Raw genomic sequence first — 22,549 nt, forward strand, 5'->3', positions numbered from 1 at the left:
CTGCTGCAGGGAGATTTGCTTTTCATCTGAGCAGCATGTGCTCTGCTTGGAGTGAAGGATGAAGTTATAGCAGGATATGGTTGTCTGGGAAGGGAAGAGAATCTCCTTGCTTGGGGTTGTCCTTGCCCAAACACAGCTGCTCTGCTCTACAGTAAGTGCTTGTTGCCATGTCTCTCCAAAGTTCCTTTCTCCCAATAAATATGCAAGATGTCTCCTCACTCACAACTGGTCACACAATAACCTATTTGCCAGGCTCCCTTTCATTCTACTTTTTTTTTTAATTTAACCTGCCAAAGTCTTGAACACTTTAGTGTGAGTCATATGCTCAGTCATGTCCGACTCTTTGCAACCCCATGGACTCCCTGCAACCTCGCCAGGCTTCTTTGTCCATGGGATTCTCCAGGCAAGAATACTGGAGTGGGCTTGCCATTTCCTCTTCCAGAAGACTTTTCTGGCCCAGAGATTGAACCCAAGTCTTCTGTGTCTCCTGCATTGCAGACAGATTCTTTACCGCTGAGCCACAGGAGGAGCCCAAACACCTTTAGGGAGTATGACCAGAAAATAATGACATAGGTATGATCTACTATACAACACTTGAGCTGCAAGTATTGTCAGTTTCTCTTTCGAAACTAAGGTGCAACTCACATATCATGCAGTTCAGTAGGCTTTAGTAATATAATCATCACCTCTAACTCACTCCAGAACATTTACATCACCACAGCAAGAAACCCCATACCTGTCAGGAGTCAGTTCCAACTTCCTCCCCGGCTCCCTCTCCCTTGACAACCACTAATCTGCTGTCTACATGGATTTGCTTGTTCCGCATATTTCATGTAAATGAAATCATATAGCGTGTGACTTTTTGTGTTTGCTGTCTTTCACTTAGTGTAATGTTCTCACGGTTCATCCACACTGCAGCCTGTGTCAGCCCTTCATTCCTTTTTTTCTTTTTTTAAAAATAATTTTATTTATCTCTTTTTGGCTGTGCCGGGTCTTCACTGATGCTCAGTCTCTTCTGTAGTTGTGGTGAGCAGGGGTTGCTCACAAGTTGCAGCGTGCAGACTTCTCACTACGGTGGCTCCTCTCGTTGTGGAGCACAGGCGCGAGGGCACGTGGACTTCTGTAGCTACGGTTCCTGGGCTCTAGAGCACAGGCTCAACAGTTGTGGCACATGGACTCAGTTGCTCCACGGCATATGGCACATGGGATCTTCCCAGATAAGAGATTGAACTCGTGTCTCCTGCATTGGAAGGGAGATTTTTTACGGCTGAACCACCAGGGAAGCCCCCTTTTTCCTTTTTTTTGGCCATGCCACTCAGCAAGTGGGATCTTAGTTCCCTGACCTGAAATCAAACTCATGCCCCCTGGATTGGAAGTGAGGAATCTTAACCACTGGATCACCAGGAATTCTCCATTCCTTCTTGTATAAATGTATGTACTACATTTTGTTTATCTATGCGTAACTTTTCACTTTGGGCTGTTATTAATAATGCTTCTTTGAATATTCCTGCACAAATTTTGTGAGACATTTTCAATTCACTTGTGTATATATTGAGATGGAATTGGGAGAGTCATATGGTAATTATAGTTTGACTTTTTGAAGGACTACTAGACCATTTTCCACAGTGGCTGTATCATTTTACATTCCCCACCGGTGATATATAAATTTACCTTCCACTTTTCCCCAGTTTTCTTGAGATATAACTGACTGTAACATTTTATTAAAGTGTACAACATAATGTTTGATATGTGTATATTGTCAAGTACATTTAGTTACCATCCATCACCTCACATAGTTACTTTTTTTTTTTTCTTGTGGTGAGAACTTTTAAGATCTACTTTCTTAGCAACTTCCAAAATACAATACAGTATTGGTTTTTTAACCTTTTTTAAATTGGAGGATAATTGCTTTACAATGTTGTGGTGGTCTCTGCCATACCTCAGCTCGAATAGTCATAATTATATATATATATATATATATATATATATATCTCCCTTCCCTCTGGGCCTCCCTCTCCCTACTATTTCACCCCTCCAGATCATTGCAGAATGCCAGGCTGGGCTCCCTGTGCCATACAGTAGCTTCCTGCCAGCTAGCTGTTTTACACATGGTAGCATATGCATGTCAAAGCTACTTTCTCAGTTTGTCCTACCTTCTCCCTCCCCTGCTGTGTCTACCAGACCATCCTCTACATCTGCATCTCCATTTCTTCTTTGTTATGTGGTTCATCAGTATTATTTTTCTAGATTCCATATATATGCATTAAGATACAATATTTTTCTTTTTCTGACATACAGTATTGTTAACTATAGTTACCATCCAGTACATTATATCCCCAGACTTATTTATCTTATGACTGGAAGTTTGTATTTTTTTAACATTTGTTTTCATTTATTTATTTGGTTGTGCTGAGCCTTAGTTGCAGCTCATGGGATCCAGTTCTCTGTTCAGGGATTGAACCTGGGCCCCTTGCGCTGGGAACTCAGAGTCTCATCCATTGGATCACCAGGGAAGTCCCAGAAGTTGTACTTTTTAACCATTTTCATTCTTACCTCTTATTGTCCAATACCCCTTTCATTCTTAAACAAAACCATTAAGGGACTGTCTAGACAATCTTAGGTAAACTTTTGTTGTCAAAGAGATTAAACAAAGCCAGACACCAGTTAAAATGGTAAGGACAGATTTTAATCCATAATAGATGTTGCAATAAGGCAGAGTCCAACCTGAACTGAATCCAGCTTTGATCTGTACGGAGGTGACTGGGAATTGTAAGAGTAGACTGAGAAAGGAGGGAAGAGAGTGAGCTTGGTCTCGGAAGAGTCATAGAAGTGAAAAACTACAAAAAAGTGAGCTTAGTCTGTGTGACAGTCATTGGGTTGCCCACTGTCTCCCTCCCACAGAGGCTGGGACACGGAGGTTGTATCTTTAGATGTTGGCTGGAACGAACAGTGAATTCTTTCTTTCAGTAGCCTTGAGTTTCTCAGCCAGGCACGTGAATGGGGAGATAGGTTCACGCTTGCTATTTAGCCTTGAGCTGTTAGAAACTATGTTTTGGTTTTTGCTTCAGTCTTTACAGGCCAAGGTTAAGGTCTCATCAAGTTAGAGGAGCCTGGCTAGAGTCTGATCAAAAAGAGAATGAAGAAATGAGAGAGGATCTTTCTCTATTCGTGTTCCCCTTAAAGTGTGCAATGAAACTTAACACTGATATCATCACTGAAAGTGAAGTCGCTCAGTCGTGTCCGACTCTTTGTAACCCCATGGACCATAGCCCACCAGGCTCCTCCATCCATGGGATTTTCCAGGCAAGAGTACTGAAGTGGGTTGCCATTTCCTTCTCCAGGGATCTTCCCCACCCAGGGACTGAACCCAGGTCTTCAGCATTGCAGGCAGATGCTTTACCATCTGAGCCACAAGGGAAGCCGATGTCATTGCTAACTTTTGTTAAAATGGGCTCAATGCATCCTGCTATAGAAATTCCATCAACTTAATAGACAGCTCATATACAGCACAGCTTATCCATTGAGAAGTAGCCAGAGTTGTGTGTTTTCATGGACGTGGAATGAGAGGACAGAACTGAAATGTTAACACTGTGGGTAAGGTGTCCATCGGAGATCATCCTGGATGTGAGAAACACAACAGGAAGTACATCTGCCTGAACGATGTGCCAAAACACTGACAGGAGGAGTCCTCGCTGATTTTAGGTTAAAACTTCTGACAAAGGAGCTTTGGAGAATGAATGTTCTTGGGCAGAGAATGCTACTTTAAAACTAACTCCACAATTGCTACCTTTGAAAGAATCTTTCATGACAAGCAGAAAGACAAATAAACTCTCACTTTGGACAACAGCCTCTGACAGCTTGAAACTGTGTATCTCACTCTCTCTCTCAGAATGAGAGTAGAGAACCAGTAGGTTTAGTAAAGTGTCCCCTCCACCCCAGCCCATCCCTGCATGAATCTCTTTTAGTCCTGTCTGTGCATCACAATCTTTAATATTGATATGCATGAATTATGATTGAACATTTATTATATTGGACTTCCCAGGTGGCTCCGTGGGTAAAGAATCTGCCTGCAATGCAGGAGATGAAGGAGACACCGGTTCGATTCCCAGGTTGGGAAGATCCCCTGGTGGAGGGCATGGCAACCCATTCTAGTATTCTTGCCTGGAGAATCCCATGGCCAGAGGAGCCTGGCGGGCTACAGTCCATAGGGTTGCAAAGATTCAGACACGACTGAAGCTACTAAGCATGCACGCATGTGTTTATTATATGCAAGATTCAGTAGGGTTACAAAATGAATTTAGAGGTATTCTTCTCCCTGGAAATTTAGAATCAAGTGTGTAAAATAAATGCATAAATAAAGTAATAAATAAAATACAAGGTGAAAATCAGTAAAGTTATGTAGGAGTTTGGAATCTAGTGATTCAAGTGTTAGTCTCTAAGACATGTCCAACTCTTTGCAAACCCGTGGACTGTAGCCCACTGGGCTCCTCTGTTCATGGAATTCTTCAGGCAAGAATACTGGAGCAGGTAGCCATTCCCTTCTCCAGGGGATCTTCCCAACCCAGGGATCAAATCCAGGTCTCCTGCATTGCAGGCAGATTCTTTACCATCTGGGCTACCAGAGAAGCCCCTAGTAATTCAAGGGGAGGAGAAATAACTTCTGGCTAGAGTTGAAAGAGAGTCCTTCCTTGTTGAAAAAGGCAAAAAAGTACCCGTGTGTGTGTGTGTGTGTGTGTGTGTGTGTGTGTGTTTGGCTGCACCACATAACTTATAGGATCTTAGTTTCCCAACCAGGGATTGAACCTTGGCCATTAGCAGTGAAAGCAGAGTCCTCACCACTGGGCCACCAGGGAATTCCCCTCTAAAGCATCCTTTTGAATGGAGGACTCACCATAATACTAGCTATTTAGAGAAGTTTAAAAAGGAAATGCGAAATCCCATAATCAAATTTGGGGTGACTGCTGCTAGAGGAAGAGAGGATTTGTACACATGTCACACCTAGGGGTATTTCCTCTCTTTTGTGGCTTGAATAATTCTTTTTTAAGGCCTAAAACCTACCTTTTGTCCAGTTGTTCCCCTAGTTAAAAGTTTCATAATGACAAATGCTTGATCTCATATCCTACATTTTTCCTAGTCTATTTACACTGCTTCTAGATAATTTCTTTCAGTTCAAAGTATTTATGACTTGTTTTTTTCTTTTTTTAACATTTTTAATTGGAGGATAATAGCTTTACAATTTTACGTTGGTTTCTGCCATACAACAATGTGAATCAGCCGTAAGTATTCATACGGCTTGTGAACCTCCTTTGTGAACCTCCCTTGTGAACCTCCTTCCCACCTTACGGCTTGTTTTAATATTGAAGAACAATGAAGAAAGGACCAGCTTTCCCCAATTATATGCATAGGAATGTGTGTGCTTTTGGATACTTATATTCTGTGGGGAAGGTCTTGTGGATTTCAAGTGTTAAAGAGGGAACTCATAAAGCTAGAGACTAGAACTTTTCTAGCTAGTTATTAGGATACTATTTTTAAAGATTTCAGGACTCAAAGGACTCAAAATATAAGCATCAAAATCTCCCCACACTGGCTGTTTTTGTCAAGACTGATTGAACGGTTTGTGGGGTCATGCCACAGAGTGGGTTAATTAGCAGAAGATACTCCAAAATCACTGCAGATGGTGACTGCAGCCATGAAATTAAAAGATGCTTACTCCTTAGAAGAAAAGTTATGACCAACCTAGATAGCATATTGAAAAGCAGAGACATTACTTTGCCAACAAAGGTGCATCTAGTCAGGCTATGGTTTTTCCAGTGGTCATGTATGGATGTGAGAGTTGGACTGTGAAGAAGGCTGAGCACCAAAGAACTGATGCTTTTGAACTGTGGTGTTGGAGAAGACTCTTGAGAGTCCCTTGGACTGCAAGGAGATCCAACCAGTCCATTCTGAAGGAGATCAGCCCTGGGATTTCTTTGGAAGGAATGATGCTAAAGCTGAAACTCCAGTACTTTGGCCACCTCATGCAAAGAGTTGACTCATTGGAAAAGACTCTGATGCTGGGAGGGATTGGGGGCAGGAGGAGAAGGGGATGACAGAGGATGAGATGGCTGGATGGCATCACTGAGTCGATGGACGTGAGTCTAAGTGAACTCAGGGAGTTGGTGATGGACAAGGAGGCCTGGCGTGCTGTGATTCATGGGGTCGCAAAGAGTCGGACACGACTGAGTGACTGATCTCTCTCTCTCTCTCTCTCACCTCTCAGCCGCACTTCAATGCTCCAAGTCCTTCTCAGATTTTTCCTTAGGAATATTTTTCTTCTGTATTTTTGCACTAGTGGTAAATAACCCACCTGCCAATGCAGGAGACGTGAGAGACAGTGGTTCAATCCCTGGGTCAGGAAGATCCCCTAGAGGAGAGCATGGCAACCCACTCCAGTATTCTTGCCTGGAGAATCCTCATGGACAAAGGAGCCTGGCAGGCTATAGTCCATAGTGTTGCACAGAGTTGGACACGACTGAAGCGACTTACCACGTGTGCGCATTTTCTTTAATCTGCAGAACTCTTCTGTCTCTCTCTCATCCAGTTCTCTGATGATATAAGCAATGGTATATTCATTCTGGGGGATGACATGTTCAATGGCATTTACACACCTATTGATTATCTTAATAGCTTCATCCAAAGGAACAAAGGAAGTCTGCAGTGAAGCCAGTTCCAGCAGTAGTTCTTTGGCATAATTCCTCTTCAGTTTAGCCAACTGTTCCCCACCTCTGGCTAAACCAGTCAGTTTATAACTGTCAGTTCTTTCAGGGTGAAAGAACTGTATTCTTTCAAATACTGGCAAAAGAACACCCTGCTACATTATCTTTCTTTGCTTTAATCTTCACTTGGGTTTTATTTACATTTTGGATAACTGTGATGCTGAAGTCCACACGTTTTGTGTGGACATATGTTTTCACTTTTTTTAGGGTATATACTTGTGAGTGAAATTGCTGGGTCATGTGGCAACTCCACGTGTAACATTCCAAGGAGTCACCAAACTGTTCTGTATAGTGTCTGTACCATTTTGCATTCCCACCAAAAATGTATGAGGGTTTCTATTTCTCCATGTTTTCAACAATATTTGTTATTATCTACCTTTTTGGTTATAGCCATTGGTGGGTCTGACGTAATATCTCATTGTGGGGACTCTATTCAATGTTTTGTAATGACTCTTGCCTAGAAAATCCCATGGACGGAGGAGCCTGGTAGGCTGCAGTCCATGGGGTCGTGAAGAGTCGGACGCTACTGAACGACTTCACTTTCACTTTTTGTTTTCACACATTGGAGAAGGAAATGGCAACCCACTCCAGTGTTCTTGCCTGGAGAATCCCAGGGACAGGGAAGCCTGGTGGGCTGCCATCTGTGGGGTCGCACAGAGTCAGACACGACTGAAGCGACTTAGCAGCAGTAGCAGCACATTGGAAAAGAATCTAAAAGTGGAGTGGCTCAGGTGGTAAAGAATCTCCCTATAATGCAGGAGACCCAGCTTCAATCCCTGGGTCAGGAAGATCCCCTGGAGAAGGAAATGGTAACCCACTCCAATATTCCTGCCTGGAGAATTCCATGGACAAAGCCTAGTGAGCTACAGTCTAAGGGGTCACAAAGAGTAGGACACGACTGAGCACACATGTATATAAATAGCAAATTGCCCCAGCATCATTTATCAAGCAATGCATCCTTTTTACAGGGGTTGAAAAATGCCTCCATCATCACATAAACAGTAGCTCCAAGGAAATGTGTCCCTTTGCTGCTGCTGCTAAGTCGCTTCAGTCGTGACCGACTCTGTGCGACCCCATAGACGGCAGCCCACCAGGCTCTCCTGTCCCTGGGATTCTCCAGGCGAAAACAATGGAGTCGGTTATGTGTCCCCTTAGTCTTCGGTTTTTCATGCAGTGTGGCGCACCACAGTGTCACATCATTTGGAAAATACCTTGCAAAGATTTTTCTCAAAGAGATAGTTGGAAACCTCCTAAATAAGTGATAATAATAGATTATGGTGCAGGCCACACAATCACTTCCCACAATGCTGCTGAAGACTTGACCTAGAGTGATCGGGCAAAAGCCCACTCTAGTTTCTTTGGCTCGTGGAATTACCAATGTTTTTCATTTTCCTTTTTTCTTCCATTCAAATCTTCAGTGACTAAAATATTCAGAAGACAATAAATGTTAATAAAACAAAAGCCCTTTCAAGAATTTAAATCCTTGACAGTTTAAAAGAACTCATGCACAGTACGTCTGGGTCTAGCACACAGAGTTATGCTGGGTTCAACAGCTGCTGGAGTTGTTGGTGCCAAAGTCCACATGGCAGGCTCCCCAAGGGACATCCTCTCTTAGACCCTTGAGGCCCTCCCATCCTGACCCATCAAACCCTACTTCCAACAGCTGGCTCTCCCCTCCCTCCTCCTCTTGAGACAACACCAGGGGAAGCATCCCTTAATTGCATAACACAGGCAATGGGGTGGGAAGAAAGCAGGACACACCTTTCTCCAGGGAGCAGGGAGTCCACACACTCTCCTCTCCGTGAGGGCCAGCTGTTTTGGAAGCCACACAAAGGAGCTTCTACCTGAGCTTGGGGAGAACCAACATGGCGACCCAGATACCCTCCAATGAGAAGGTGCTGGTGGGGAGGGGGCTGTAGACTGTAAAGACCACTTGCATATCCAGCATAAGGTATGTGGGAGGGTGGGGAAGAAAGGGTACAGGGCAGAAAGGGTGGTTCAGTCTCCATCTGGAAAGAACATGTGACCAAGAAGGTGGGGTTTGGATTTATGGGAATTAAGCAGTCTCGTGTAGGACTTTGCACACTCTTGAGGCCTTTCCGCCTCCACTTCCTTGTTTAAATAATGGAGACAGTAATATCTATATCATTAGCACAAGTTCATGTCCCTGACATACAGTGAGGTCAAACACACCAAAATGTCCGAGTTTGGAGCAGAGAAAGGTTTATTGTGGGGCCATGTAAGGAGAAGGGTAGCTCATGCTCTAAAACGCCCCAAGCTTCTCAAAGGGTTTCTGCAAAGCATTTTTTAAAAAACTCAGGTGAGGGCAGGGATCACAGGGTATGTGATCAGATCCTGCACATTTGGCTGGTGATGAGGGAACAGGGTGGAGTCACAGGAGTTAACATTATCAGTCCTGGGGCTGTGTACTCGTGGTCCTCATGTAGTTAGCATCTTCCATTTGGTGGGGGTTTTCGCATCTGAGAAACAAGTCGGGAAATGTGCATCAAATACTGTTCTCTTCAGAGAGGAGCTAAAGCCGAGGATAAGCGGGAAGATGTGTCCTGGGGAGGCCCATAATGTTGTGCTTGGTTATAAGATCATTAAGTAACACAGTGATATTAAGCACCCAGCAGGGCCTGGACTTTACTGAGTCGCATGTGTTCCTTCCCTCCACACGGCCCTCCTCACATGCATGCACACAAACAACCCTCCCTGCCCTCCCTCCCACCCCCAGGCCTGGAATGTGCCTTAAGCAAACCCGGTGCCAGCAGAGACCAGCAGGAAGAGTGTACACTGAGTCCCTGTCTCCCTTTGGGAGGCCAAGGGCAGGGACTGGGCCAGTCATGTGACTGCCCAGGCTCCAAGGTAAAAAAAAAGACCACAGCAGTGCAGGAAATACTGTGGCTGCAGCAGAAAAACCTAGGGCTGGTTTGTGTATATTGTATTTCTGGCCCAGCACATAGGCATTGTACAAATTAAACAAACAAACGGCCCTTTCGGCCTTGAGCTCAAAAGACTTTTGCCATTCTTCTGTTTCTTTCCCCCCAGATGGTACTTCCCCTGTTGTTGGGGCCAGAAGCCAGAGAATTTTTCAATTCCTCTCCTCTCCATCCACCCTGGCAAGTCCTGCCACTTCTGTTTTCTAAAAATGCACTTATCAAATCTAGAAAAAGGGTACTGATGAATCTATTTGCAGGGCAGGAATAAAGACGAAGATGTAGAGAATGAACGTGTGACACAGAGCCGGAAGAGGAGTGTGGGATGAATTGGGAGAGTGGCATTGACGTAAAGACACTGCCTTGCGCAGCAATAGAGATGAAGCCAGGTAGAGACTTGTAGATACAATGGGGAAAGGAGAGGGAGGGACAAATGACTTGAAAGAGCAACATTGAAACATACATTACCATATGTAAAGTAGATAGCCAGTGGGAATTTGCAGTGTGAGGAAGGGAGCTCAAACCTGGTGCTCTGGGACGACCTAGAGGGGTGGGATGGGGTGGGAGGTGGGAGGGAGGTTCAAGAGGGAGAGGACAGAGGTCCACCGATGGCTGACTCAGGCTGAGGTGTGGTAGAAACTAACACGATATTGTAGAGCAATCATCCTCCAATTACAAATAAAATAAGTAAAAGAATAAGAAACAATTCATTAAAAAAAACAATAGATAGCTAGTGGGAAGCTGCTGCACAGCACAGGGAGCTTAGCTCGGTGCTCTGTGAGGATGTGGGGGGACGGGGACCCGGGAAGACCGAGAGAGAGGATGTATGGACACATACAGCTGATTCACTTTGCTGTGCAGCAGAAAGTAACACAACATTGTAAAGCAATTAATTAAACACATACACACAAAAGAAAAAAATTAAAAAAAAAAAAAATGGGACTCCGGTGAGCACTGTCCTTCCAGGACCCTGATCACAGGCTCTGTCTGCAGAACAACCCAGAAGCCCCATCAGGGCAGGGTCCACCCAGGCCCAGTCAGTCCCCATGGTAGCTAAGTGGGGGCTTGAGGGTGGGGTCTTTCCAAACCATGGATCCCACCACCGCCCCCCACCCCCTCTGAGGACCAGCCCCTCCACTCACCCTCTCTGCTGAGGCCCAGGGGGCCCTTGGCTGCCTGCCTGTCACCTCTCCCCGGAACTCCCCTCCCACGCTCTCCCTTTCTGGGTGCTCCAGTCATACTGGCTTCCCTTTCTCTGAGTCCCCTACCTCCTGCAGGCTGCCCTGCTTCTTTCAGCTTTGCAAAGCTTTCTCCCTGGTGGGGACCCCTGCCCCAAGGCTGCCCTGCCCTCCTACAGGCCTGGCTGCCCACCCTCTCAAGGTCCCTCACTTCCTTCTCTCGTAGCAGTTGTACACTCATTTGTTTTTCCCTTTGGTCTGTCCCCCCAAGGATGCAAGGGGCAGACACTCGAACTTGGTTACTTGCAGGCTCTCCTATCTCAGTGTCCGGCCCAGAGTAGGTGTGAAGGTAATGCTTAGTGGACAGCTGAGTGACTGAATACGTGAAAGACGGAAGAAACTGATCAATGAATGACAGCAGACAGCCAAGCGCCCTTCTCTGACTCTCTAAGGGGCAATGCCTTGGCGGCATGGGGAGAAGTCCCAGGCAGACGCCCACACACCTGACCTCAGGCTGGCTTAGAGCCCCAGGAATTCCCATGGGAACCTTGACTACTGAGCCTTGGTGAGAACTCAGGATCAGATGCTCCAGCACCCCCTCTCCAGGCTGTCTGCACTCCCTGTCTCCTTGTCCCCTCATCAGCAAAGCCTCATTGAACTCCTCCTGTGCACCAGGCATCTTCAAGGCACTGAGGATGCAGCCGGGAAGCAAACAGCCCCAGTTCTCATGGAGCTTGACTCAAGTGCGGGAAGGGAGACCCCCTAAAGAGGGAGCAGCTGAGAGTGAAGCAAATGCCTTTTGGGATGGCCCGGAGCAGGGCTCTGGGATGGAGGTGACACCCTCTGATGGCGGTGGGGGAGGGAGAGAGATCAGGCAAGTCTGTCACCATCTCTGCTTTGGTATTTTCATCTGTGAAATGGGCTGATGACAGTCCCTCCTCATAGGGACTTTATCACAGAAGTCAGGTCCCACCCTCATCTGTTCAAAGCCAGCAGCCGTGCCTTCTGTCACTAAGAACCCTGCAGGATGTCTCCATCGCCAGCTCCATGGCCCCCAGCCCTCACCTCCCTGAATTCATCCACTCCTATCGCACCCCCACCTCCCTCTGGGCGTCCTGCTGCTCGTGAGTCACGCCGGGCAGCGCATTGAGCAAACTCCACTCCCTTCCAGGTCATAGCTAGGGCAGGGCCGTGACCAGAGCCCTGAACTGAAACTCAGGGTCTCACCCTCCCCGCCACTCATGCAGAGTCCACACGCTCAGGGTGACGGGCAGCTGAGGGCAGCAGCAGGTTCGTCTCGATGATTCTTCTAGAGCTATCAGGAGTTACACAAGGATAACTTCATGGTCGCCTACCTCCTTGTTCCTGAGCAGGGCTATCCCACGGAGGTGTCTGGAGACCGTGCACTCAGCACAGATTCTTGTTCTGTATTGGCCAGAAACCAGTAAAGAGGGACGAGTTTTGTCCCAGATGCACTACCAGGCTTCCTACAGAGCTCTGTGCTGTTTCTGTCCCTGCCTTTCCCACCAGTAACATTCATCCAGCACGTTTGTATGTGTGTACTAAGTCACTTCAGCCGTGTCCAACTCTTTGCTACTCCGTGGACTGTAGCCCACCAAGCTCCTCTGTCCATGGGATTCTCCAGGCAAGAATACTGGAGTGGGTTGCCATTCCCTTCTCTAGGGGATCTTCCCAACCCAGGGATCGAACCTGCATCTTTTATGTCTCCTGTGTTAGCAGGCTCCACTTAGGAGCCCCTCTCTCTCTCTCTTAAGTGGCTAAGTTGTGTCCGACTCTTGCGACCCCATGGATTGTAGCCCTCCAGGCTCCTCTGTCCATGGGATTCTCCAGGCAAAAATGCTGGAGTGGGTTGCCATTTATATGCAAGCATAAGGCTGTGGGATCACCTGTGTTAACAGCTAACTCTAACAGAGAGCATAAAAAAATGGGGTGAAGATTTGCTGCTGTGTCTGGAAGAACCAATTCATTCAGCAGAGCTCAGGGAAGGCTGCATGGAGGAGGAAGCCTTGAGCTGAACCTTAGGAAAGATAAGATAACTCCCAGAAGGTGGCCTCTCTTGGCCAATCCTGACCAATCCTGGCAGTCCTGGCCATGGGGAACCTCAGCCTAGAGGGAGAGGGGGCAGAGGGTGTGGTGGGGTTGGGGAGAACAGCCGTAGTTCCAGATAAACAACTTGGACATCTCTCATTAGCAGGGGACCTGGGCTGCTGGAGAAGCAATTCCCATTGTTTCTGTTTCCTCCGTGGGGGGCTGTTTGAAAGCAGGCGGCAGGCCTCTGATTGTCAGTGGCCTTGAGAGCTTCTTAAGAGCTCAAGAGGAAGGCAGAATAGGAAACGACCCCCTTGAAGAAATAACAGCTAAATAAGGATCAAACGACAGTGCCCGTGGTTTTGTAAGAAGCAGGCTCTGAGAAAATTCCTCTGACTCAGATACCAGTGCAAGGAGGGACCATCCATTTCAAACTTATAATTTTACAGAAAAGGATGCTCAGTTTCCAGAAAGTGATGTGACTGGTTCAAGGCCAAGCAGGCGATTGCTTTCCTGACTCCCTGTGCCATGCTCAGATTGCTTCCTGAGGTTGAGAGCAGGCGAAAGGGAAAACCCAGGTCCCTTCTCCCTCCCTCCTGTGTTAGCAGAGGATGGACAATTGCCAGCCAAGCAGGACAACCCCTTCCAGGTGCCCATGAATCTTCAGGTCATAGGAAGGGGCTCAGTGCAGCTCTCAGGTGGGGGCGGCTCCCTCACCCGCTTCCTGCCCACTGGTCTCCCCAGCTCTAAGGCCTAGGGTGTCTGGGAGACCAGGTTCCAGCCCCACCCATCAGGAGAGTGAAGGGCAATGGTTGCACTCATAGCAGAAGGCACATCCTTGGCAAAGGCCTTCAATTGCCAGAGTCAGTGACTCAGATGGGGGCCTTTACCCACTCCCCACGCCCTGCCAGTGGCCCCTCTCCAGACACCCCAGGGCACTCACCTCTGGGCCTTTGCACGGGGCCTCCCATCGCCTGAAGCCCCTCCTTCCTCCTCTGCCTGGGCAGCTCTGCTCAACCTGCAGGCCCCAGCTCTCTCACCACTGCCTTTTGGAAAGCCTTCTCAAGATGGGTGGAGGGGCCCTCCTTTTGAGTCCCTGGGTCCCCACATGCACACGCTTATCACATGGGATTGTCTGAAACCCTTCGATCAACTGCAAGTTCCCTCAGGGCCAAAATTTCCTTTGTTTATTCTAGAAATAGGAACACCACAATGACATAATATTGAGCTCTTTCTATGCGTTTCACTGTGGTGAGAATTAACTCACTCTCTCCTCCTGATGGCCTTCTCTGGTGGCTCAGTGGTAAAGAATCTGCCTGCCAAGGTGAGGGTGGGATGATTTCAGAGAACAGCACTGAAACAGGTATATTGCCATATGTAAAATAGATGACCAGTGTGAATTTGATGGGTGAAACAGGGCACCCAAAGCTGCTGCTCTGGGACAACCCAGAGGGATAGGGTTGGGTGGGAGGTGGAAGGGAGGTGGGGGGTGAGGGTTGAGGATGGGAGGGACACATGTGTAACCATGGCTGATTCATGTCTATGTATGGCAAAAATCATCACACTATTGTAAAGTAATTATCCTCCAATTAAAATTAATTATTTTTTTAAAAACAGAATCTGCCTGCCAAGCAGGAGATGCACATTCCCTGGGTAGGGAAGATCCCCTGGAGAAGGAAACGGCAACCCATTCCAGGATTCTCCTCTGGAGAATCCAATGGACAGAGGAGCCTGGTAGGGTACAAAGAGTGCCTGAACAACGGCAAGGACAACTCCTTCGAATAACTCTACAACGTGGGTAGTGGGGCGGGGTCAGAGGGTGTAGACACAGCAATGTACCACCCACGTGTGTCTGCTGGGAGCACTGCATGCAGACAGCTTTTCAGTGAAGAGCCCTTTCAGGATTGCCTCAGCCCCTGAGAGCAGCTTCAGCTAAAGGTGCATGCCCCCTTCTCCTTGGGGACTGATCCCAAGGCGGCCCCAATAACCACCCTGCCCATGAATCTGCAACGGCCCATCTGCCACCGGGGTACAGAGCAGAACCCCTCGTCCCGATGCCTCCAGTGGAGCAGTCCCACCACCTAGCATGGTGCCGGCTGCTGACTAGAAACTGGCACTCACCATCTGCTTCTGCAAGGATGAAGTCACCAGCTCCTGTAGTCGCTGACCTTCAACACTCCCCCTGAAAGGAGTTCAGGGTGGAGATCAGGAATGAAGCATGCTGTGCTCTTGGAAAAATGGGCAGAACAGACCCTCAGATAATTAGGTATACTAAGGAGAAGATTTTATGAACCCAAATTCTTGCATCTTGTCCCATCTAGAAAAGCACAAAAGACATCTGCTCCAGGTGACTAGCAGCAACCTGCCAAAATGTGAGCTTGCCTGCATCTTCCTTCATCAAAATCACATATATTCTGACCTCCCCCATCTCTTTGGAGCAGTTCCCAGAGCTATCTGAGAGGCCATCTCCTGGGTTAGAGTCCTCATTCTGCTCCAAATAAAACTTAACTCACAGGTCTCATGTATTTTCTTTTTTCAGTCAACACAGAACACAGCAAGCACTTGAAATGTATTTGTAGTAAAGAAGACGTGATATCCACATACAATGGACTACTCATTCAGCCATGAGAAAGAAGGAAATCCTGCTATTTGTGACAACACGATGGACATTGAGAATATCATGCTGAGTGAACTAAGTCAGACAGAGAAAAACAGATACTGTGTGATCTCACTTATATGTGGAATCTAAAAAAAAAAAAGCTAGCCTTGTAAAAACAGAAAGCAAAATGGTGATTTCCAGGGCATGGGAGCAAAAGAATGGGAACGATGTTGTTTAAGGGCATATGTGCTTAGTGGCACAGTCATGTCCAACTCTTTGTGACCACATGGACTGTAGCCCTGTGGGAAGGAAAGAAAAAAATCCATGAGATTTTTCCAGGCAAGAATACTGGAGTGGGTTGCCATTTCCTTTTCCAGGGGATCTTCCCGACCCAGGGATTGAACCTGCATCTCCTGTGTCTCCTGCATTGGCAGGAGGATTCTTTACCACTAGCGCCGCCTGTTTAGGGGCACAGACTTGCAACTAGTAGATAACTAAGTCCTGGAGATCTAATGCACACTCTAGTGAATATAGACAACATCATTGTACTGTTAAAAAATATATATATATTGTACTGTAATGATCCAACTTAGAGACTAGATCTTAATTGTTCCCACCACACACACACACACACACAAAGATAATTATGTGACAGGTGACAGAGATGCTAACTACGGCTACAATGGCAATCATGGTCCAGTATATAAATGTATCACACCAACATAGTGTACACCATAAATTTACACAATATATCAGGTGTATTTCAATCAAAAATATGTTTTAAACAAATGCATGAACATAAAAGCAAAGAGACTTCTTGGGTGATTTAACGAAAGTGTGTATTTGCCTCCCAGGTCCTCACAGTTTATAATACCTAGCCAGTAGTTCCCCTGCAGCTATATGGAGGGAGGGAAGAGTGTCCAACCGTCCCGCACCCTCCAGAGCTTTCCCACTGACGTTCAGGCTGCCTGTTTGTCTTCTGACCACTCTGTGTCCCGGGGGATTGTCAGGACTTCTGGATCCCCATGTTACAGATGAGGCCAGTCTAGGTGTTTGGAAACAAGGCCACTGGCAAACCAAACTGAAAAAAAAAAAACATTCAGGGTGAAAGTTCAGAGTCCTTCCTCATGGCTGGAAGAGGCTAGAAGCTGTAAACTGCTCCTTTCCTGTCCTTGTCCGTCCTCTGCAGCCGGTGATCCTGTCCCTCCTACTGCTCCGGCACTCACACCCCCAGCCCAGCCCAGCTCTCCTGCAGCCTGGGTTGTTTTCCAGCAAAGGGAAAGTTGGGGCTCTCATGTGATCTGGAGGACCCTGGAAGCCACTCAGAGCAGATAAAGGATATGTTTCAGGGCAATAGAGAAAAACACTAAGGGCGAATGTGGCAGCAGGCTGTCTCTGCTTCCCCACCCCTCCACGCTGCCGGGTTTCCTCCGTTGTAGTCTCCCCCCCACACTTCCTCCATCTCTCAGGCCTTCTTTTCCTTCCCTCCCACAGGTCAGGACACAGGGAGAGCTGAGCTGAGGAGCTTGCCCAGGGCCACAGGGCTGGAGGATGCCAGCGCTGTTCCTGTCCTACAGGGTGGCTTCCTGCTACCCTTAGGGCTCTGGCACGTGGCCCGGGGACCCAGGGACAAACAAGGGAGGGCTGGCTCCATGGACGCACAGTTACCAGTCAATGAGAATAGTAGCTGTGGCTGCAGAAATCCTGCCAAGCGAGTATGGCAAAATAAATTCAACCGCACTGACTTGGGGTCACAGATCCTTTCTCCTGTCCAGGCCCTTGTCCCCACTCTGTGCCTTGGCCATGGCAAAGTGGCAACTCAGCAAGCACAGCATCTCAAGAATCCAGAGTATGATGGGAGGGTAAGCACCTCGAGGTGTTTTTTTAATATATTTTTAATTTTAATATTTTAAATTTTAATAAAATTAAATGTTATTATTAAATTTAATTAAATTTAATAAAATTAAATTTAACTAATAAATTAATTTTAAATTTAAAACATTAAAATATTTTAATGTTTTAGATTTTTAATTTAAAAATTTAATATAATTTTTAAATATATTTTTTAAAATACTTGCTTACTACTCTGGCTGTGCTGGGTCTTAGTCCTGGCACTAATCTTTAGGATTAGTAGGATCTTTAGCTGCAGCGTGGGAACTCTTCCATTACCACCACGCGGGATCTAGTTCCCTGACCAGGAATCGAACCTGGGCCTCCTGCACTGGAACCTCTTAGTCTTAGCCACTGGACCACCAGGGAAAGTCTCCCTCATGTTTTGTTTGGAGGGTTTTTTAACTACCTGGATCCATACTGTCAGAACCAGGAATGCGTGTTGGATGTAACTCCATTTATTTATTTGTGTGTGTGTGTGTGTGTGTGTGTGTGTGTGTGTGTTTTGTAATTCCATTTAAAGCATCACTCTTCCTCATGGGTGCTGGTGGTAACAGGAGCTTGAGAGGAAAGGAAACGAGAGGCCACTGAAACTGGCCAAAAAGGGAAGCTGTGGGTCCTGGTTTCAGGCTTCCTGGCCACAGCATTAGAGCAGAATTCCCTACCTTCTCTGAGCTTCAGTTTCATTATCCATAAAACTCAGATAATAACAACAGCTATCATGTTGATTTTGTTAATGAGAAGGAGATAAAATGGATAATTAAATGAATGTCATGAAACCATGGGCTTCCTGGGTGGCTCAGTGGTAAAGAATCCACCTGCCAATGCAGGAGGCGCATTTTCAATCCCTGGGTTGGGAAGATCCCCTGGAGGAGGAAATGGCAACCCACTCCAGTATTCTTGCCTGGAGAATCCCCATGGACAGAGGAGCCAGGTGGGCTATAATCCTTGGAGTCACAGAGTTGGACATAACTTGGTGGCTAAACAACAGTAACATGAAGCCACCCAGCACACTGCCTTATTGACTGAAAGAAAAATGCAAAAAGCAGAAGTTGTGAGTTAAGTTTCATTCATAGATCTTACTGAGGACTATAGCCCAGAAGACAGCTTCTCAGCTAGCTCTGAGGAACTGCTCTGAAGAGGTGTATGGCCAGGCCACTCAAGACAGCTGTGCTCATGCTCTCTGTACATCTCCTCTTCCCTGCCTTCTGCTGGACCAGTGCCTGCTTCACCTACAGCCTACTCACATGACTGAGCTTCCTACATATTTGTCTCAGGCCCCAGCTAATGATTTTTCCCAACAGCTTATGAAAGAGGCAGTGAAGGGCTACCCCCTTGCAGATTTCCCTGGTAACCATTGTGCCAACCTGACCTAACTCCCCCTATAACTGCTAACCTCCTTCTGCCCATGGGAGCAAAGCATGTCACCGCAGGACCTGGCTTCAGATATTCTTCCAGCCTTCAAACCATTGATGTCTCTGTCACTGACTCCAGGCTCAGTCTTTGATCTCAGGGCAGCCCACCAAGAAGTAAGGGAGGAGGCAGGAGAATTATACTGGGTCTCTTTGCTATCTGGAGTGATCCCATACCATAAGTGAGCTAACCACCTGGAGATAAAGTATAAACCTTAGAACTCCTCATTCTCCTGTTGCTATTTATGTACATAATTGAAATTCCAAGTTAAAAGATGAAAATGTATGCTCTTTTCTTTTTGCTGGGGAAAACATGCAATCAGGCATAAAAATATGATTGATAATCACAAAGATCAGACATTTCAAGTTAATGGTTTTAGTGCTTTTCTATGCATGAGGTCTGTCTAGTCAAGGCTATGGTTTTTCCATTGGCCATGTATGGATATGAGAGTTGGACTGTGAAGAAAGCTGAGCGCCGAAGAATTGATGCTTTTGAACTGTGGTGTTGGAGAAGACTCTTGAGAGTCCCTTGGACTGCAAGGAGATCCAACCAGTCCATTCTGTAGGAGATCAGCCCTGGGATTTCTTTGGAAGGAATGATGCTGAAGCTGAAACTCTAGTACTTTGGCCACCTCATGTGAAGAGTTGACTCATTGGAAAGGACTCAGATGCTGGGAGGGATTGGGGGCAAGAGGAGAAGGCGACAACAGAGGATGAAATGGCTGGATGGCATCACCGACTCTATGGACATGAGTTTGAGTGAACTCCAGGAGTTGGTGATGGACTGGGAGGCCTGGCGTGCTACAATTCATGGGGTCGCAAAGAATCAGACACGACTGAGCGACTGAACTGAACTGATGCATGACAAGATGGGAGAATCTTAGGTCATTGAAATTTTTTCCTTAGATATGCATGCTAACTTTTGAGCCAGTATATCCAAAGCACAGGTTGCTTCCTCTTTTCCCCATCCTGAACTCCCCTCGAGGGCAGTGCCCTATAGTTGGGCATCTGCAATGGTCAATGGCTTGATCCTTGCAGAACTGGAATGACAGGCGACATTTTTTTCTTTACAGCCTAGTATCTAGTAGGTGTTTGTTGCATCTTGGTTCCCTTCTCTGATCCTACTGACAACAAAGCCATGACTGGGGGAGCAGGTAGCATGGAGTCCAACCACAGGAGCAGCTCACTGATTTACTGAAATGAAATGAAGAAACACAAATTCAAGTCTGATTTTGTTTGGAAAAACAATAGTGATGACGAAAAGTGCATAAATCATCTATGCCCTTTTCAACTTCAAAGACCTCAAAATACACAAACCATTGCCCACAGTATAAAATGTCTCTGCTTCCTAGTTCCTTTCCTGTGGGCGTGATAATCCCTAACTTGTGTGTGCTTGCTCAGTCGCTGGGTCATGTCTGACTCTTTTGTGACTCCATGGACTGAAGCCCGCCTGGTTCCTCTGTTCATGGAATTTTTGAGGCAAGAATACTGCAGCAGGTTGCCATTTCCTACTCCAAGGGATCTTCTCAACTCGGAATCAAACCCACATCTCCTGTGTCTCCTGTATTGACAGGCAAATTCTTTACCACTGAGCCACCTGGGAAGCAAATACCTAACTCAAGACTCTTTAAATGATTAACGAAGTTGAACAAGTAAAGGGTTTTTCTGATGGACAGGTCTCCCTGGGGAAAGGAGGGAAGGAAAAGAAAGGTTATATCACCACATTCTACTTCTGCAGCAATTCTAAACATCTTCCATAGGAACCCAAACAAAAACAATACAAGTCATCTCCCTTCACTTTCAATGAGGAAAGCTAGTCTGCATGGAAGTGGTTCACTCTGGAATTACAGGGCAAGCAAGGGAAGAAAGCATGCCCTCTCAGCTCTGTGTCTGTCAGCACATTTGCCCTGATTCTTCTGTCTGCTTTGAACCAGATACATTTATTTAGAGCCTTGTCAACAGATGCTGCAAGAGGAATCACCTGAGAAACAACTTAAAAAAAAGCAGAGCCAGTGCTCGAAGGTGGTGGGTTCTGGTCCTGAAGTCTGTCTCTAGATGGAACTGCAGGGTGCAGGGCACCCGGCAGCCCTGGGGCGTTGGGCAGGCAAGCCTCTGCCTTCGCCTCCATTCCTCTTCCCTCTCCCTCCGCTCCTGTGTGGCTTGTGCACCCACTGGGTTCCAGCACTGCACATTCTAGAAAATCTAAAGAGACTTTCTTTCTCTTTGGTTATGATGGAGTGGCTTGGCTCAAAAACAACTTTGCCTCTTACAAGCAATATCCGTGTATTATTTTTTTGTAGTTTGTTTTTATTTTTTAAATTTATTTTTAATTGGAGGATAATTGATTTACAACATTGTCTTGCTTACCACAGTGTGAATCAGCCATAATATACACACGTCCCTTACCTCTTGAACCTCCCCCCCACCACCTCCCACCCCATCCCACCCCTCTAGGTTGTCACAGAGCACTGGACTGAGCTCCCTATGTTATACAGCGACTTCCCATTAGCTATCTATTTTATATGTGATAATGTATACGTTTCAATGCTATGCTCTCAATTCGACCCACCCTCTCCTTCCCCTGCTGTGTCCAAAGTCCGTTCTCTATGTTTAAGTCTCTATTCCTGCCCGGTAAATAGGTTCATCAGCACCATTTTTCCAGATTCCATATATAAGCGTTAATACACAAAATTTGTTTTTTCTCTTTCTGACTTACTTTACTCTATAACAGGCTCTAGGTTCATCCACCTCATTAGAACTAACTCAAATGTGTTCCTTTTTATGTCCGAATAATATTCCATTGTATATATGTACCACAACTTTATCTGTTCATCTGTTGATGGACATCTAGGTTGCTTTCATGTTCTAGCTATTGTAAATAGCACTGCTACAAACATTGGGGGGTACACGTGTCTTTTCCAATTATGATTTTCTCAGGCTATATGCCCAGTAGTGGGATTGTTGGGCCACGCATTATTAATTTTTCCCCATTTCCACCATGAGTGATCAGGGAGTTTGAGCTTTTCTTATTCAGGAACCATCTAGGCTTTTGGCAAAATCATGGAGCCTCTCAGATGCAGCCTATACAAGGATGCTGAGGGCATTTGTTTTAACTCTGTGTATAATTTGTATTGGGCTTTCCCGGTGTCTCAGCAATAAAGAATCCACCTGCAATGTGGGAGCTGCAGGAGACACTGGTTTGAATCCCTGGGTCGGGAAGATCCCCTGGAGGAGGGCATGGCATTATGAAATAAACTTACAGGAACATCTATAACCGTTTCACAACATTTTGGGGGATGATGGCATCACAAAGTTAAATTCAGTTCATCTCTGCTCTTGTAGAAGGATGGGGGAGGCATGGCAGGTGCAAAACCTGTCACAGCAGCTGCCTGAATCTAAAATTGCACTGATGGCTTCCCAGCCCCACAACCGCTTTCTGCTGAGGGCACTGCATGCCCAGGAATATTGGTGAATGCACAGGGAGGTGTGAGTTCAAATCCTGCTTCCGGGTGCTTCTTGGTCAGACACCAGTTGGAGCTTCTCCAACAAAGCACAGGTGGTGGGCAAGGGGCCAGTGTGGGTGATTCCAAGGCAACGGAGGACCTCTGGGATCTGGCTTCTGCTTTGTCCTAAGCCTCAGGGTGGGTTGACATGCGTGGCCCCTACCCTGCCTGGAAGTGTAATGACAGCTCGTCCGGATGCTCCGGTAGGGCTGAATGAGTATGCA

At 46.5% G+C, this 22,549-nt stretch overlaps 2 long non-coding RNA genes across 2 annotated transcripts; one reads left to right on the plus strand and one right to left on the minus strand.

Moving 5' to 3' along the window:
- Positions 1-871: 871 nt before the first annotated feature.
- On the plus strand, positions 872-18,447 carry LOC147356887 (uncharacterized). The gene is made up of 2 exons (XR_015142810.1): positions 872-1,431; positions 15,461-18,447. It is a non-coding gene; the product is annotated as an uncharacterized LOC147356887 (long non-coding RNA).
- Positions 8,962-15,153, minus strand: LOC147356888 (uncharacterized). The gene is made up of 2 exons (XR_015142809.1): positions 15,043-15,153; positions 8,962-9,235 (listed from the first exon to the last, which is right to left on the minus strand). It is a non-coding gene; the product is annotated as an uncharacterized LOC147356888 (long non-coding RNA).
- Positions 18,448-22,549: the final 4,102 nt, after the last annotated feature.

Source organism: Bos grunniens, chromosome 16 (assembly GCF_055505025.1).
Source record: "Bos grunniens cultivar Pamir isolate PY7600 chromosome 16, Bosgru_T2T1.0, whole genome shotgun sequence".
NCBI classification, from domain to species: Eukaryota; Metazoa; Chordata; class Mammalia; order Artiodactyla; family Bovidae; genus Bos; species Bos grunniens.